This window comes from Ovis aries, chromosome 2 (assembly GCF_016772045.2).
Source record: "Ovis aries strain OAR_USU_Benz2616 breed Rambouillet chromosome 2, ARS-UI_Ramb_v3.0, whole genome shotgun sequence".
Lineage (NCBI taxonomy): Eukaryota > Metazoa > Chordata > Mammalia > Artiodactyla > Bovidae > Ovis > Ovis aries.
This window is the reverse complement of record NC_056055.1, coordinates 68,920,347-68,936,347: the sequence shown is the minus strand read 5'-3', so window position 1 is coordinate 68,936,347 and position 16,001 is coordinate 68,920,347. Positions and strand designations below refer to the sequence as shown.

The following is a 16,001-nucleotide window of genomic DNA, read 5'->3' as shown; positions in this document are numbered from 1 at the left end:
TTTTTCAGGTAATATAGAACAAAAACCTCTTTCTTGACTTTATATTAAGAATAATTAAGAGTAGCCTCAAATTATAGTTAGGAGGACATGCACTGACACATGTCTAGAGGGAGATATTTTAAGTACGTACATTTCTAAACCACACTCTTTATCTACCTTTAGTAATTATGCAGCAATGACAATGATATAGAGAGAAGTTTCCAAGGTTGCATATTTGTATTTAAAGTTTTTATGTAAGCATCAGTTCAGTTCAGTTCAGTCGCTCAGTCATGTCTGACTCTTTGCGACCTCATGAATCACAGCACGCCAGGCCTCCCTGTCCATCACCAACTCCTGGAGTTCACTCAGACTCATGTCCATCGAGTCAGTGACGCCATCCAGCCATCTCATCCTCGGTCATCCCCTTCTCCTCCTGCCCTCAATCCTTCCCAGCATATACACATGGAAAAACCTCTGGAAGAATAGGGATTTAATAATGGTAGGACTGTGCATTTGCTTTGTTTTTTTTTTTAATTTTATATTTTCATATAAGTTTTAAAGGTTACACTCTAATTTAGTTATTACAAATATTGGTTCTATCCCCTATGTTGTATAATACATCCATGTAGTCGATACTATACACAAGGCTTTGTGTGTATACACACAAAGTGTATCTTTGCACCTCCCACTCCTTCACCTCTATACTGCCCTTCCTCCCTGCTCTAGTAACCACTAATTTGTCCTCTATATCTGTGTCTGCTTTTTTTTTTTTTTTTGCTATATTCACTAGTTTGCTGTATTTTTTAGTGATATAGGTGATAATGGCTTTTAACACCTACGAGTGCTCAGTCGCTCAGTCACATCTGACTCTTTGCTACAATAGGCAAGAATACTGGAGTGGGTTGCCATTTCCTCCTCCAGGGGATCTTCCTGACCCAGGGATTGAACCTGCATCTCCTGCACTGTCAGGCAGGTTCTCTACTGCTGAGCCTCCGGGGAAGCCCTTGTAGGAGACACAGGAGACACGGATTCGATCCCTGGAGAGGGAAGATCCCCTGGAGGAGGAAATAGCAACCCACTCCAGTATTCCTACCTGGGGAATCCCACGGACAGAGAAGCCTGGTCGCTATAGTCCATAGGGTCACAGAGTCAGACATGACTCAGCACACATGCGTTTACTTTCTTACACAACTGACGCAATACTTACCTTTCTCTGTCTGACTTATTTCCCTTAGCAAAATGCCCTCAAATTCATCAATACTGCTGCAAATGGCAAAATGTCATTCTTTTCTTACAACTGAGTAGTATTCCATTGTGTGTATATATACACACACAACACCTTTATTCATTCATTTGTTGATGTATATTTAGGTTCCTTCCACATCTTGGCAAGTGTAAATAATGCTATGCTGTGAACACTGGGGTATAAGTATCTTTTTGAATTTATGTTTTTGGTTGGTGTTTGTATTTTTTTTTATATACCCATGAGTGGAATTGCTGGGTCATATGGTAGTTCTATTTTGAGAAACTTCATTATTGTTTTTCACAGTGACTGCATCAATTTACATCAACAGCTTAAGATGGTTCCCTTTTCTCCACACTCTCAACAACGTGTGTGATTTGTGTTCTTTTTGATGACAGTCATTCTGACAAGTGTGAGGTGACAGCTCACTGTAGCTTTGATTTGCATTTCCCTGATGATTAGTGATGTTAGGTCATCTTTTCATGTGCCTGATGGCCAACGGTGTTCCTCTTTGGAAAAATGTCTATTCAGTCCTCTGCCCATTTTTTAATCAGGTTGTTTTCTTGATGTTGAGTTGTATGAACTGTTTATGAATGTTGGATATTAATCCCTAATTGGTCATATCATTTGTGAACATTTCCTCCCCCTCAGTAGGTTGTCTTTTCATTTTGCCAACGGTTACCTTTGCTGTGCAAAGGCAGTATAGTTTAATTAGGTCCCATTTGCTTACTTTTGCTCTCATTCCCTTTGCCTTAGAAGACAGAGATGTCTATCCTCTGTCTTCTTCCTTCTCTCCTCCTTGCTTGCTGCAAAGGAGCCTCCTCCAACCAGGTGCTCAGCCAGCCTGTGGTCCTACAGTCCTGGCCCCTTCAATTTCCTGCTCTCTTCTTGACCTCACTACCCATGCCCCTTCCCTTCCCTCCTCCCTCCTCCCTGGGTCCCTGCCTTCCTTCCAATATGTCCTTACCCCACTCTGCTGCCTCCTCCCACGGCAACCCTCTTTGCTCCTTCCCTTCCCAGTATGTTTCCATATGTGGGCAGGTGTACATCTGTACCTCTTCGGCCTATCACTGCGTCCTGTAGCATCAAGAGGACAGATTTATAGTCAGAGGCTTGGAGCACACACTTAACTCTGCCAGAGTCTGCTTCCATGACCTGAAGTGAACAACTCTCTTAATTCCTCCAAGTCAATTTCTTCCTCTGTAAAACAAGGTTAATGATACCTGCTCCACCTCCCTCAATTATGTTTGAGGATCAAGCAAGATAATGCATGTAAAAGTGCTCTGTGAGCTTATAAAGCACTTTAACATTCTAGTTATTCCTGTTACTTCTCTCCCCTCAATATCCTGACCCTGCATCATCAAGGGAGCCTGACCTTCAGGCTGCTCATGCTGTTAACATGTAATAACAATGTCAGCATCTGCAGTTTCTGCTGTGAATTACTAATTTGGTAATGATCATATTTAATTTAAAACAAGTACAGTTGACCCTTGAACAACATGGGAGTTAGGGATGCCAACCCTCCACACAATAAAAAATCTATAGTTGGCCCTCCATCCATGTCTGCCTTCCTCAGAATCCACATCTGCAGGTTCAACTAGCCACAGATCATACAGTACTGTAGTATTTACTACTGGAAAAATCTGCACACCCATGCAGTTCAAACCCATGTGGTTCAAGAGTCAACTGCATATAATCTATGGTTTTAGAGTTACATGAGCATGGACTTTTGGAAGACAACAGCAGTAGCCAACAATTACTGAGCTCAAACCAGAAGTCATGCACTTGTTCTAAAATTGCTGATCAATCGCTCAGTTGTGTCTGCCTCTTTGCAACCCCAAGCACCACCCCAGGAGAAGGCTTTATTATTATTTCCACCTGTTGATGGGGAAACTGAGGCAGAGCAATACTGCCATGATTTGAACCCAGGCATCTAGCTCTGGAGTCCATGCTTTTACCCATTGTCCTGCAGTGCCTTTAATGATTAAGTGAGGTCTACAGTGGAGGGAGAGAAACCAGTCAGGAGGCTAAGGTTCTAAAGGATCAGAGACAAGAAGATGGAGCTGACCTGCACTCTTCTAAAAAAGCAAACGATATTATTCATTTGCCAACTACCTACGTTGTTGAGGACTTAGGGTCATCAGGTACTTCCATATTCTGCTGGTGGGAATATAAACTCCCACAACCTTTTGAGAAGGCAACTAGCAGAAAGCATCAAACACCTGAGGGATTCATTCCCACATCGTGGGCTGACTCAGCAATGCCACTTGCAGCAATCCGCACTAGGTAGACAATCATGGACGTGCACAAAAGATGTTATTACAATGTTGTTTCTGAAACTGGGTAAAACAAGTAAATGTCCACCAAAAGGAGATGAGGTAGAGAAACCATTATATACCGATATAAACGAACACCTTCTAATGCGAAATGATGCTGTAGAAAAGAAGGCAAAGCATGTTGTCAAGGAAAAAAAGCATGTAAAAAGCCTGTTGGTATGGGCTTTGGCATCTGACTGGTTCAAGTTCTAAGTAAGTTTACCAGTTTTCCGAACATGGCAAATTATTTAATTTTTCTGAGCCTCAACTTTCTCGTGTACAGATGGGGATAAGAAAAGCACCAACCTCACAGGGTTGTGAGAATTAATAAAGTAACGCATATAAAGTGGTTGGTATGGAGCCTGGCATGGAGTAAGCCTGTGATAAATGTTCCTCATTTGCAAAAATATAACAAGTTAACAACAAATGACACACACACACACACCCCATTACAAGTATTTGTAAAAACAAGTATTATAAATAATGTAGTAGAATTTTATCTCTGGCAGTGAAGTAACAGATTTTTTTCTTTTAAGTTCTCTGTATTTTGTAAATTTTCTTTATTTGAACAAAGCCAGCAATATATTAACACTTAAGTATCTTCATTTTTTTCAAGTAGCCTTAACAATAAATATTCCTTTCAATCTATTAAGTTTTCTAGTATAACCCAGTCTATGCATATTGTGTTTAAGGAAATAGGGTACTTTTATTGATTTAATGTGAAGAGTAATACATTTCCCCCTTTATTTTTCAAACAGCTTGCTCATATTTCATTATATAAAAGTCTTTTCTGCACTCATATATTTTCAGATTAAGAGCACTCTGAAGGGATTATTAGAGCATAAAAGCTAGAAGAAAAGAATAGATTAATGTCTCTTAAAAAGCAAAGTTAAAGAAGAAAAACATGACAACTTTATGATAGTTATATGGGAAAAAAGTATACCTTACCTTAAGTATGTAAGGCCAGAAATTACTGCAATAAATATCTCAACTCCATGGACAATTTCTTAGCGTGGTCAAAAGATGGAAGTAATTCAATAGTTCAGCAGTCCATCCAGTACAGTGACAATCATTCTGAAAGAAAAGAAGAGTCTCATTGCAGAAAATGTGATGGGGCAATACTCCTTTCCAATAGCAGAGGGGAATCAATTACTAAAGATGGCTACGTGGTTTATTGTGGTTAAGGCAATTTCTGGTTGCCGGTGGAAGTGGCAAGAAAGCCTAGGATATCATTATATCTCCTTTCCTTTAGGCAAAAGCAGGTCACTAATTCTTGGGGTGTCTCACCATCAGTTCACTTCTACTTCATGTGCTTCTCTTCATGTATCCATCAGTATGTATGTAAATCAGCTCACAAATCCCATCACTTTTTATATTTGGTATCTCTGTCATTTCAGAATCAGACTAGCCCATAAGAAATACATGCCTTTCTCTGAAAATCAGCTGCACTGAGGATCTTCACTGGGAACCGCAGTTCCCCTGGATTAAAACTCTGGGACTGCTTTCGTGTGATCCCCTCCATCACTGGCCATGCCAGCATCAGTCCACCCCCACACTCCCTTCACTGTCCTGCTGCTCTCTACTCTTGTTTACTCCTATGCCTGGTACCTCAACGGGAAAGAATCTGCCTGCCAAGGCAGGAGATGCAGATTTGATCCCTGAGTCGGCATGATGCCCTGAAGAAGGAAATGGCAACCCACTCCAGTATTCTTGCCTGGGAAATCCCGAGGACAGAGGACCCTGGCGGGCTACAGTCCATGGGATCACAAAAGATCTGGATATGTCTGAGTGACTAAATAACAATAAAATATGCCTCCACTAGTACCAAATTCTGTGGCACCTCCACCTGTTTACAACAGCACCCTCTAACCTGGCCTCTCTCTGCAGATCACTGCCTGTCCAGCTGCTTTCATTCCATTACTTGGGTAACCTTGGATAGTCCCCTATCTTCTGGGTCTCAGTTTTCCTGAGTGTAAAATCAGGAACTGATTTCAACATTCTCCATCCTCATTGTGCTTTGAAGTCAGACGTGTTCAATTCTGGCCTAAGTACTCTAAAAACTCAGACACATTGTATTTCCTCAGAGCTCATTTATCATATATAAAATGGGGATGATATCATCTACCTCTAAAGTCGCTGTAAGAATAAGAACTATGCAATCTTGCACCTGACATACAGCATGTACAGCAAATACTAGTCACCCCACCCTACCTTACAGGATACCTCCAACTCTGAAGTTCTTTGTTCTTCTCATCTCCAAATCTAGCATTCTATTACATCCACATCTCTTATATCCACAGTCGTAATACATTCCTCTTCCATTAAATGTAAACTCCTTTGCTGGCTTTCAGGTTCCTTCATAATCTGCCTCTACTTTATCTTATCTTCCTCCAGCTTCCAACAAACACCTTCTGTCCTAGGCAGGTAAGTCTCGTTAGGTTTCAAAGGACACATACTCCTGTGCCCTGCTTGCGCAACCATCATTCCCCACAGAGGACACAGCTTTTCTTATTCCCTCTGTGAAGCCCATCTCAGGTTCACAGACTCAGAGATGCCACCTTCCAGATGATTTAACCCTCCCAGTTTCTCAGTGGAACTGGACATTGTTTTGAGTTTATTGAGCTTAGCTCTCCAACTGAAAAGTGACTATTTTGATTTTTTAAACTTGTTTTTCATTTTGGCATGGACTACATCAAAGCTTTCACAAATCTGTGTTGTTGTTTGTTTTTTTTTGCATCATTTCTACAAATGCTCGTTGAAATTTATAAGCCTTTGTGCCTTGACCTAAGATTCTCTCATTAATTCCACTATTTTTGTTGTATGGAAGGAGCTTATTCCGTCATCAGTAAGTAGACCATTCATAGGCAACCTGGGGTCTTTTCATAGAGCCAGAGATATCCTCTAAGTGTCTCCAGTGTCTGTAGGTTTTCAGTCCAAACAAACATATTCTAATTCCAAAAGCCATTTTATGACCCAAACTCTTACCAGCAGCAAGAATGACTCACAGTGAGGAAAGACTAGCTGTTAAACTTTTACCTCAGAAAAGATGAAGCACTAGGAAAATGAAGCTTCTAAGGGGAATTAGAAGACACAGTGAAGGTTCAAGGGAGACGGAGAGATGAGCCAATGGAAACGCCAGAATGGTTACAGAGGCAGGAGAATAACCGTGAGGGTAGAGAGGCACATCAACCCAAAGAAAGACAAGTGGCCTCAAATGCTGTGTGTGGAGACTAACAAGATGTCCCTGGACGTAACGATTCCTAGGGAGGTCACTGGGGACCCCTGAGGACAGTTTTCAATAGGGCTGGTCCAGGATGCAGACTGAAAAGGACTGAGAAGAAGCTGGGTGAGCAAATGGAGACGAGGAGAGACTTTCCTGTCAAGAATTGTGGTTATCAAGCCCAAGGCATTATGGTGGTCATTTTCTACCCTGAAGTTTACTTAACAGTCTGATAAAAACTCTCATTCTTATTTCCTTGCTCTATGCCTTTCCATATACACAGAGCTTGGCTACTGAAAATAATTTAATGCAAATCCTTCCAGCCTCTCTCCACTCTTGTGTGCCTGATTTTGGTTCTCTAAGAAACTTTATAGAACCATTCAACAGCTATATGCTATCAAGTCTGAACGTCTAAATTATATATTCCTGCTCAAGATAAATGATAGTTATTCATTTAACAAAGAAAACGAAATGTATCAGATACACTGAAATGTATCAGATCAACACATCAGAAGTCCAGATTCAGGTCAGATATCATATGACTTACGTTTGGGTAACCTACATAATATATGCCGATTTGTCAAAAAGATAACTTTAAATATTTCTTCTTTCTTTAAGGGTCTTTACCAAAAGTTTATAAAAATCAAATATGAATAACAAAGAAAATTTAAGCACAATTAGCATTTTTTACTCTCCTTCTATTTTGATATGATGATGTCACATTCATAAACATAATAAATGAATGTATAAGCATATTAAATTTTTATTAAAAGTGAATTCTAGGCATTTTGTAACCTGCTTTCCCATTTATTTTTATACTGATGGAAGTGTTGTGTCACTTATTAGCCTCTTATGCCTTCAGTTTTAATGAATGTACAATCATCAATTTTAATAAACCTCCCTGAAGCATTTAAGTCACTTTCAATTTTTTAATATGTAGATAATACTAAGATGGATATCCTCCAACACACTACTAAGTACTTGCTAGGGAGAAAGTCATGGGTCAAACATATGAAAAAATATGCATTTGATATTATTGATAGCTTGTCCTATAGAATGTTTCATTTAATATGTGTTTGAGTGATATATGCTGCTGCTGCTGCTAAGTTGCTTCAGTCGTGTCCAACTCTGTGCGACCCCACAGACAGCAGCCCACCAGGCTCCCTCGTCTCTGGGATTCTCCAGGCAAGAACACTGGAGTGGGTTGCCATTTCCTTCTCCAACGCATGAAAGTGAAAAGTGAAAGTGAAGTCGCTCAGTCGTGTCCGACGCTTAGTGACCCCATGGACTGTAGCCTACCAGGCTCCTCCGTCCATGGGATTTTCCAGCCAAGAGTACTGGAGTGGGGTGCCATTGCCTTCTCCTGAGTGGTACATTGAGTAGCAGATAAGTGGTATACTTTCCTACACTCCTAAACATGGGTAGTATTAATTTTTAAATTACCCTATCTTACAGATTCCATAAGTTCCCTATTATTAACATAACTCTGAGGTTGAACATTTTTTACTTTTTTGCACTTCTCGTATATGTCCTTTGTTCTCCTGCTACAGTGTCCACCTTATTTACTTGTAGCATCTCTTCATCTATGAAGGATATTATTAGCTTGGCCCTTTAATAATGCAGAGAAGATGGTATACTAATTGGGAACCTTTGGGTATCAGGAACAAAACCAATTCCAGCCTCTTTGAACCAGAAAGGATCTCTATCACAGGATACAGAGGTATCCTTATATGAGGATACTACGCATGAACTTTGACATAAGTGTTGCAAATAGTTTCAGGTTTTAACTTTATCTCTAAAATGGTCGACCAGTTCACTGGTCTACTTCAAGAATTAAAGAAAATGCAGGTAAAGTCATGAATGGAAGCAATTATTGTTAAAACAAACATAAACTCAAAAAAACACTATTTCTTGCCAAACCCTTACTAAGGTGCCTTTTTCTTTTGATTCTTATAATGAGCCCACTAGGCAAGTGTTATCATTCCTCTTTTACAGATAAGATGAATTAAGCATGCATGCATAGTTAGTAAAGTTATAATCAGATATTTATTTAACAAATGAGCTTTGCACTGACACTAAAAAAAAGAGTTGATAACAGAATTATTCTCAGCTGTATTTTTAATAACATTCTTAAAAGTCATCTCAGGAACTACTCCGGCCCCTGTACCAACAGTAAACCAGGTTACTAGCTTCTGCAGCATCTATTCTTTTAAACTTCACATTAGTAACCTCTCTTCTCCTTCCTCTATGATGTTTCTTTACTAATAAGTGCCATCTGGCAACAAAATAAATAATTCTGTTTAGGAACTAAAGCCATTTCTTCAGTTACTACTAACTGAACCCCATGACACACACTTCACTTTCTAACATTGTAAGCACTCTTAAAGGTGCTTCAGTTGCTTGTATGTTAGTGATGTCCGTAGTAACACCATACACCTGAAGCTATGCTTTTGTCAGGGTGGTAGCAGCACTGTGCTGTATAAATATTTTATGGACAGCTTGTACTGAAATTTTAGATGAGGAGGCATTCACAGATTCTATGTAATATACTGATTGCTCAAGATCACACATTTCTCATTAATGCTTTATGCAAGCTGTGCCATTTTCTATGGCATTCCCCTTGATTTAATCTTAAGTATATCCTTCCAAAATATTTTTATTTTTTAATGCATTAGTTGTGCTGTGGCCAAAGCAGTGTCTAAAATAATGGCAAAAGGAAAGCATATGATCACTGAAATTGGATGCACTCACAATTAGTCTAGTCACTGAGAACTCTGAGGGCAAAACTGCATATATGTGAGCCAGGGAGACAAGTTTCTCTGAAGGCATATTAACAGAACTAAATTATCCACTGCCAGAAAAGGGAATCTTTCCCCCACCCTTTTATAAATTCACTGAAGATTTATAGAAATGCTCACTAATTTGAAGGCTATTCTGGCCTTCCCACATGGCACCAGTGGTAGAGAACCTGCCTGCCAATGCAGGACATAAGGGACTCAGTTTCAACCCCTGGGTTGGGAAGATGCCCTGAAGGAGGGCATGGCAACCTGCTCCAGGGCTCCTGCCTGGAGGATCCCATGGACAGAGAAGCCTGGCAGGCTACAATCCATAGAGTCACACAGAGTTGGACAGGACTGAAGCGACTTGGCCCTCGGCTTCCCAGGTGGCGCAGTGGTAAAAATCTGCCTGCCAATGCAGAAGACACAAGAGACCTGGGTTCAATCCCTGTGTCCGGATGATCCCCTGGAGAAGGAAATGGCAACCCACTCCAGTATTCTTGCCTGGAAATTTTCATGGACAAAGGATCCTGGCAGGCTACAGTCCATGGGGTCACAAAGAGCTGGACGCAATTGACCACACACATGTGCACATCTCTGGAGTAAACAGGTTTACAAAATATGGTTTTGGAAACATTCAAACAATGACAAATGCCTACAACTCCTGCCATTTAGGGGCAGGAACAACTTCCCTGGTGGCCCAGATGGTAAAGCATCGGCCTACAATGTGGGAGACCCAGGTTCGATCCCTGGGTCGGGAAGATCCCCTGGAGAAGGAAATGGCAACCCACTCCAGTATTCTTGCCTGGAGAATCCCATGGATGGAGGAGCCTTGTAGGCTAAAGTCTGGGGTTGCAAAGAGTCGGACATGACTGAGTGACTTCACTCACTCACTCACAGCACCCATACGATAGCGACCATGAGGAAGAGCAGGTGATGCCTCGGAGTGGGGCTGTGCCCACAGGCGGCTCTCCTGAGCGGCTGCAGGGGAGGCAGAGCCACCATACTGTCTTCCGCAGCCAGCACCTGGAGAGTTGTTGCCTCTGGGGCACGAGGTGTCCTCAGTGTTTTTTCTCCGAATGCTCCTCATTCACATGAGGAGGGGGCTCTGGCTTCCCTGCTTCAGGGAGGCTGTGCTTGGGCTTCCTTAAGGAAAAAAGGGATTGAGAAGAGAGAAACACCACCACCACCACCATCTTCCTTCATATTAAGAGGAGATTCTTGGAGGAGAATGACTGTGGGACTCAGATCAGCAGAGGAGCATACCTATTCCCTGGCAGCATCTTCAGATGTGCCAGAGCCACCAAAGCCTGACCAGATGCTGAACTTAGTCTCCCAGCTGTGACAAAGCATTCTCCCCAGCCTCAAACATGGCCCAGAAGCAGCGGGAACCAGTATCAATATATGACCCAGGGTGCTTTCCTGACCTCATGAATTATAGTAAGAATCTGGACCCTTGGCACAACCCTGGGAGAGTGCTATAGGAAAGAGATCAAAGTCTAATGAAGGTTACTTTCCTGCTACCTTAAGAGAGCAGAAGCTTACAGTCAAAACTAACTGGATTCAGGAAAATGCACTATTTCTTGCACTCTTAAGTATGTGGACTAAGAGTGATTTCCTATTCAAATTAACAACTGAGCGAGGAAATGAGGAAGAAGGGTTAAGATCTAGTAAATTACATGTTTTTCTGATAATATTAGTTTAACTTTGTTGGCTTCCACCAGTGGATCAGAATGTTATTCAGAATAAAGAATGCTTTTAGAGATTCATGAGGCTTTTGCTTTATGCAGGCATTCCACCAAGAACATCTGGCCTCGCTCAGCACCCCTGCTGTTTAAAGGGTCTGCACTAACAGAGATAGGGGGCTCCAGAGGCATCTGCTGCTGATAGCTAGGAGGCCTCATGGAATGTAGTCACTTTGGAAAACTCACTGCAATTCATGATCCTGATTCAGAGTCTGGCCCAAGGTTTTCTAGGTCCAATATCCAGATTTTCTTGGAGCCAAAGATAATTACTCCCCCAGAGTGGGGTTAATGAATAAACCCACAGCAATATGTTAATGCTATGTGTGTGGGGGAATGCTTTTGTCCCCTCTATGCAAACTACTCCCTTCTTTGGAATGTTCTGAGCCAGCCACAGGGTCAGAGGTGGGCCTCCCATGTTGTCTCCCAGTGCATACACACATCACCAGCCATGGATCACTGGACCACTTAAAGACATCAGACCCAGGCTGGGAAAAACTGTTCTCCTCTGGGGCTTGGAAATGGGGGCTGAGGAGCTGCCAGCCAGTCTCTGGAGGCAGGTGGATCTGAACAGCACCACAGACAGAGCCGGTCTGTAGCAGAAAGGTGAAGATAAAGCTGAGGGCAATAGAGCCAACATAGTCTTTCAAATTCCTTGTGCTTTCCTGTTTTTGATTCCAGCTTGTCTCTGAGGATCCCGGATTCTTTGGAGTACTTCTGTATCCTGATAAAATGCTTCCTAACTCAGTTTTACTCCTTGCAGTTGAAGATTCCCAAGTGAATACCATTCTTTCCCTGTTACCATGTTATCAAGCTGACAGTGGGGTGTGCTGGGTGAGAAATAAATCAGATCAGAGGGAAGCAGACCCAGGGTGGGGTCGGGTGTGGAGAAGGGAGGCGGCAGAGTACAGTCCAGGCCCTCAACTAGAAACACCTCCCCACTGACTAGATCGCTCATCCCTCCATTTCAGTGTTTCTCCTCTGCCACAGTGTGCCTCACTGAATTTTTCCAGGCTTGCAAGCTGACTACTTGAATACATTAAAAAAAATACATATTCAAACCTACCTATGATCAATTTTTCCTATTTTCAGCAGTAGACATTTTATTAAATCAAGATGTAACAGTAAAACTCTAAGAGTTATGAGTGTGCTCTGCTCTCAGGGTCCACCCTTTGCATAGGCTTGATATCTTAAAGATGAAATTTTTAGCATAGCTTGGGTCAACATTTCAAATAAAATTAAATATTATATACATAGGTGAGAGAAAATGGTTGTCAGAATATTATGTTTTCTGACAGAGAACTGGTAGGGTCTGGCATAATTTCTCCCATAAACATCTAAGTACAGCTTCTTGAAATGGTAAAGAATAGTTCTGTTTGGCAATGAGCATTTTATTTTCAATTGTCATCCTTGATTTCTCCTTAAGAACTTGCATTGATGTTGTGACAATGTATAAATCTAGCTGCTTATGCATGTATTTTTAAATGAACAATGACTCAGACTGTGACACAATCTGGGGGGAAAATGAAATATATATATATATATATAAAGTTTTTAAAATATTGTATATAGAGGGCTTAAGAAAAAAGCTTTTCTCTTTTAAAAGTAATCAATCAGAAAAGAAATATCTAACTGCTCTCCATGTAAATTATTTTGGTTATATACATAATTTTGTTACCCTCCATTGTTTGGCAAAAGCAAAAAAAGAAAAAAACATGCATAGGGAATAAGGATCATTCAGTCATCCAAAGCAACTTCCTTACTTGCTATCTATATTTATGAAGTATGAAGAGTATTTCCACTTAAACCAAAGAAAGCAAAAGTGTGATGGTCTTTTGTTGTTTGTTGGTTTTTATGATTACCACCTGGCTCAATTTTGCCCTTTAAACTGTAAGCCCCAGGATGGAAAGCTCTATACCATCCAGTATTTCTCTCTCTTTTCTTTCAGTTTTCTGTGAAGGAAGGGAACACATCTGTGGGTGACCTGGGGATGTGGTGGCAGGAAATCCCCCTTGCTGGACTTTGCACAAGGGAAGGGTGTGTGAGCAGGAAGTCATCAGCAGTCTGCTCTTAGATGCTCTGAAGGATGCCATATTACCTTCAGTGTACCCTTATCCCCAAAGTTCAAATGTGAATCATCTTTACTACCCCCAGAAAATTGTAACAGAAGGTACCATTTTAAAAATCAAAGACCTACTCCTCTTGCCCCAAACCAGCAGTTCTCAAATGTTAGCATAAATAGCAATCACTTTGGGGATTATTAAAGTACAGGTTGCTAGCCCCACCTTCAGAGTTTCTGATTCAGTAGGTCTGGGGAAGGGGGATGGTTGCTGCTGCTGAGATGAGGAAGGGTGACAATTTGAGAACAACTGCCTTCACCAAACCGAAGTCTGTCGGACAGGGACACAAACTCTTCAGGAGATGACCTAATCATGCACAATATCAACAGTTGTTCACCAAGTTCCTTATCTTAGGTAGAGGGAATACAATGCTTTATAAGAAAAACAAAGTCCTTCCTCCCCTCCTCCCAACATGCATGAAGTAAAACTGCTGTCCCAGGAAGAAGCACCAAGTTCAGAAAGCAGCGTTCTACTTCTTGAACACAGATGGCATGCCCTGTGAGCCAATGCACAGCTCCTCAAATGAAAGGGATTATCAAATCTCAATGATCATCAAAGAATCAAAGCAAATAGCTGAGACTGAGATTACAACTAAAAGAAAAGTACCCACGAGGTAGGAGGAACATACTAATGGCACACATGACTGGGGTAAGGACTGAGTGTAGGAGATCTCGAAGAGCCCCTTTAGTGCATGGCATAGCAGAGGCAACCCAAGTATTTGTTCCTCTTCCACAGCCTTACTACCCTCTCTGCACCTTGTAAAGACAGGTTCTGAAAGACTGCCAAGGTCATCTATTCTGGAGCCTCCAGCGAGGCTGCCCCACTGCTTCCTACCTGAGGTGCATCACCTCAGCAACCCCAAGTGTTTAAACTACATAAACAGTTACGGAAAGACTGTATCAAGCCAGTGGTTCTCAAAGTTCAGAGTCCAGTATAAGTATGAGGACCGCCTTTAAAAAACTCTTGAGATTAATTCAGTAGGTCTGGGGTGAACCCTAAAACAAGCTCTCAGATGATGTGAACGATGCTGGTTCAGGATCACACTATGAGAATCATTTGTTAAACTTGGTCCTTGCTTACATAAAACAGAAGTCTTTTCTCACACAAATGACTGAGAATATGGATGATGTCATCATCATGTGACTTATTTCAGGCAAGTACTGTACTACCTTGTGACTTAACTCTCCGTATGTAGACAGAGACTACCCTCTCCATAATATTGTAAATCTGATGGAAAGTTTTTACTGAATAATTTTAAGGATGTTACCAAGTATCTGCTGTTTTTTTAAGTAATACTTTTGACTGTTTTAACTGCAATCATTTGTAACATTTAAGAAAAGTATCTGATACCCCTCATTCACCAGAAAAGATGGAAGAACTCTTTACCCTTGAAAAAAAGATAAAGCCTAGCAAATATAAGCCTTTCTCAAACTTCAGAATACTCTGAGAAGATCCTTTTGATTCTTCCTGATGAAAAAAAAAAATAAAACAACAACAATACTCAATCAGGTTCCACAGGGTTCAAATTTTTTACATATATATATGCTTTAAAAAGAGAGAGTATGTTCAATAAAGAACTGAAAAATATAAAGGCTTCCTCCAATTGAGAACAGAATGGTACAGGTGTTCATTTCAACCTGGTGGTCCACTGTTTCAAGTTGAAACATATATGTGCCAGACGTCAATCTTGGGAAGAAAAAGCAGGAATCAAGGCCCATTTCCCCAGAGTGACACAGTCAACTGGGTCAGGCAGTAGAGTATGCCAAGGAAATGTTCTCAAACTTCATTAATTACTAGAGCCCAGGCTCTGGTATTTTAGCACAGACAGCTGGTGCCCTGCCCACTCACCCTCCTTATGCTCCTTAGCCTTTATGGAATGTTACAGACACAGAACTCCTGTCTTCTTTCCCAAGAGAGGAATGGGTCTGAGGCGGGCCTTTCAAATATTTGCAGTCACAGGGCCAAGGCGAGACGTTGCTAGTGATGCATCAGTGATTCCTACTTCTGTAGGATAAGATGACTCCTTTCACTATAAAGACAGACCTAGGTTACCTTGGCAAACATCCTGGACGCACAGAGCAGAAGTGGATGGGCAGAGCCCCATTAATCTCCCTGCCTGACCCCTATAAGTAACTCTTAGCTTTCTACTTTGAGCCTCTAATTATAGCTACCTGAACTGATAAAAATAAGAAGTGTGTTGTTCCTCTAAAGTCAACATTAACCTATAAACACATAACAGATAAAATCTAGTATAATAGTTGACATTTTTTTAATATTAGACTGTTTAATAGTCTAAGTGTGTACATATTGCCATTACCTTGTAATGTAGCAAGATGGACCTTCTCCCATCCATCACAGTGACTACAAGGAGGTGATTCTTCACCTTTTCATTCAGAACTTGTAAAAGTAAACAACTATCAATTTAAGGGTGAGGGCTGAGTTAGAGAACATTGTTAATTATTTTGACATTTTCTTTAAAAATAAAAGCAAAATGATGCTTTTGGACCTCCCTGGTGGTCCAGTGGCTGAGACTCTGCCTGCCAATGCAGGGGAAAGGAGTTCAATCCCTGGTCTGGGAAGACCCCACATGCTGTGGGGCAACTAA

At 41.2% G+C, this 16,001-nt stretch overlaps 1 protein-coding gene across 15 annotated transcripts in view; it reads right to left on the bottom strand.

The window, feature by feature from the left end:
- The window catches only part of KANK1 (KN motif and ankyrin repeat domains 1), a 216,009-nt gene that overhangs the window by 129,720 nt on the left and 70,288 nt on the right, over positions 1-16,001 (bottom strand). For all 15 annotated transcript variants that reach the window (XM_060410924.1, XM_060410915.1, XM_012123804.5 and 12 more), the window contains exon 2: positions 4,486-4,611. The gene's annotated coding sequence lies outside the window, so the exon portion shown is untranslated. The remainder of the gene's footprint in view (positions 1-4,485; positions 4,612-16,001) is intronic.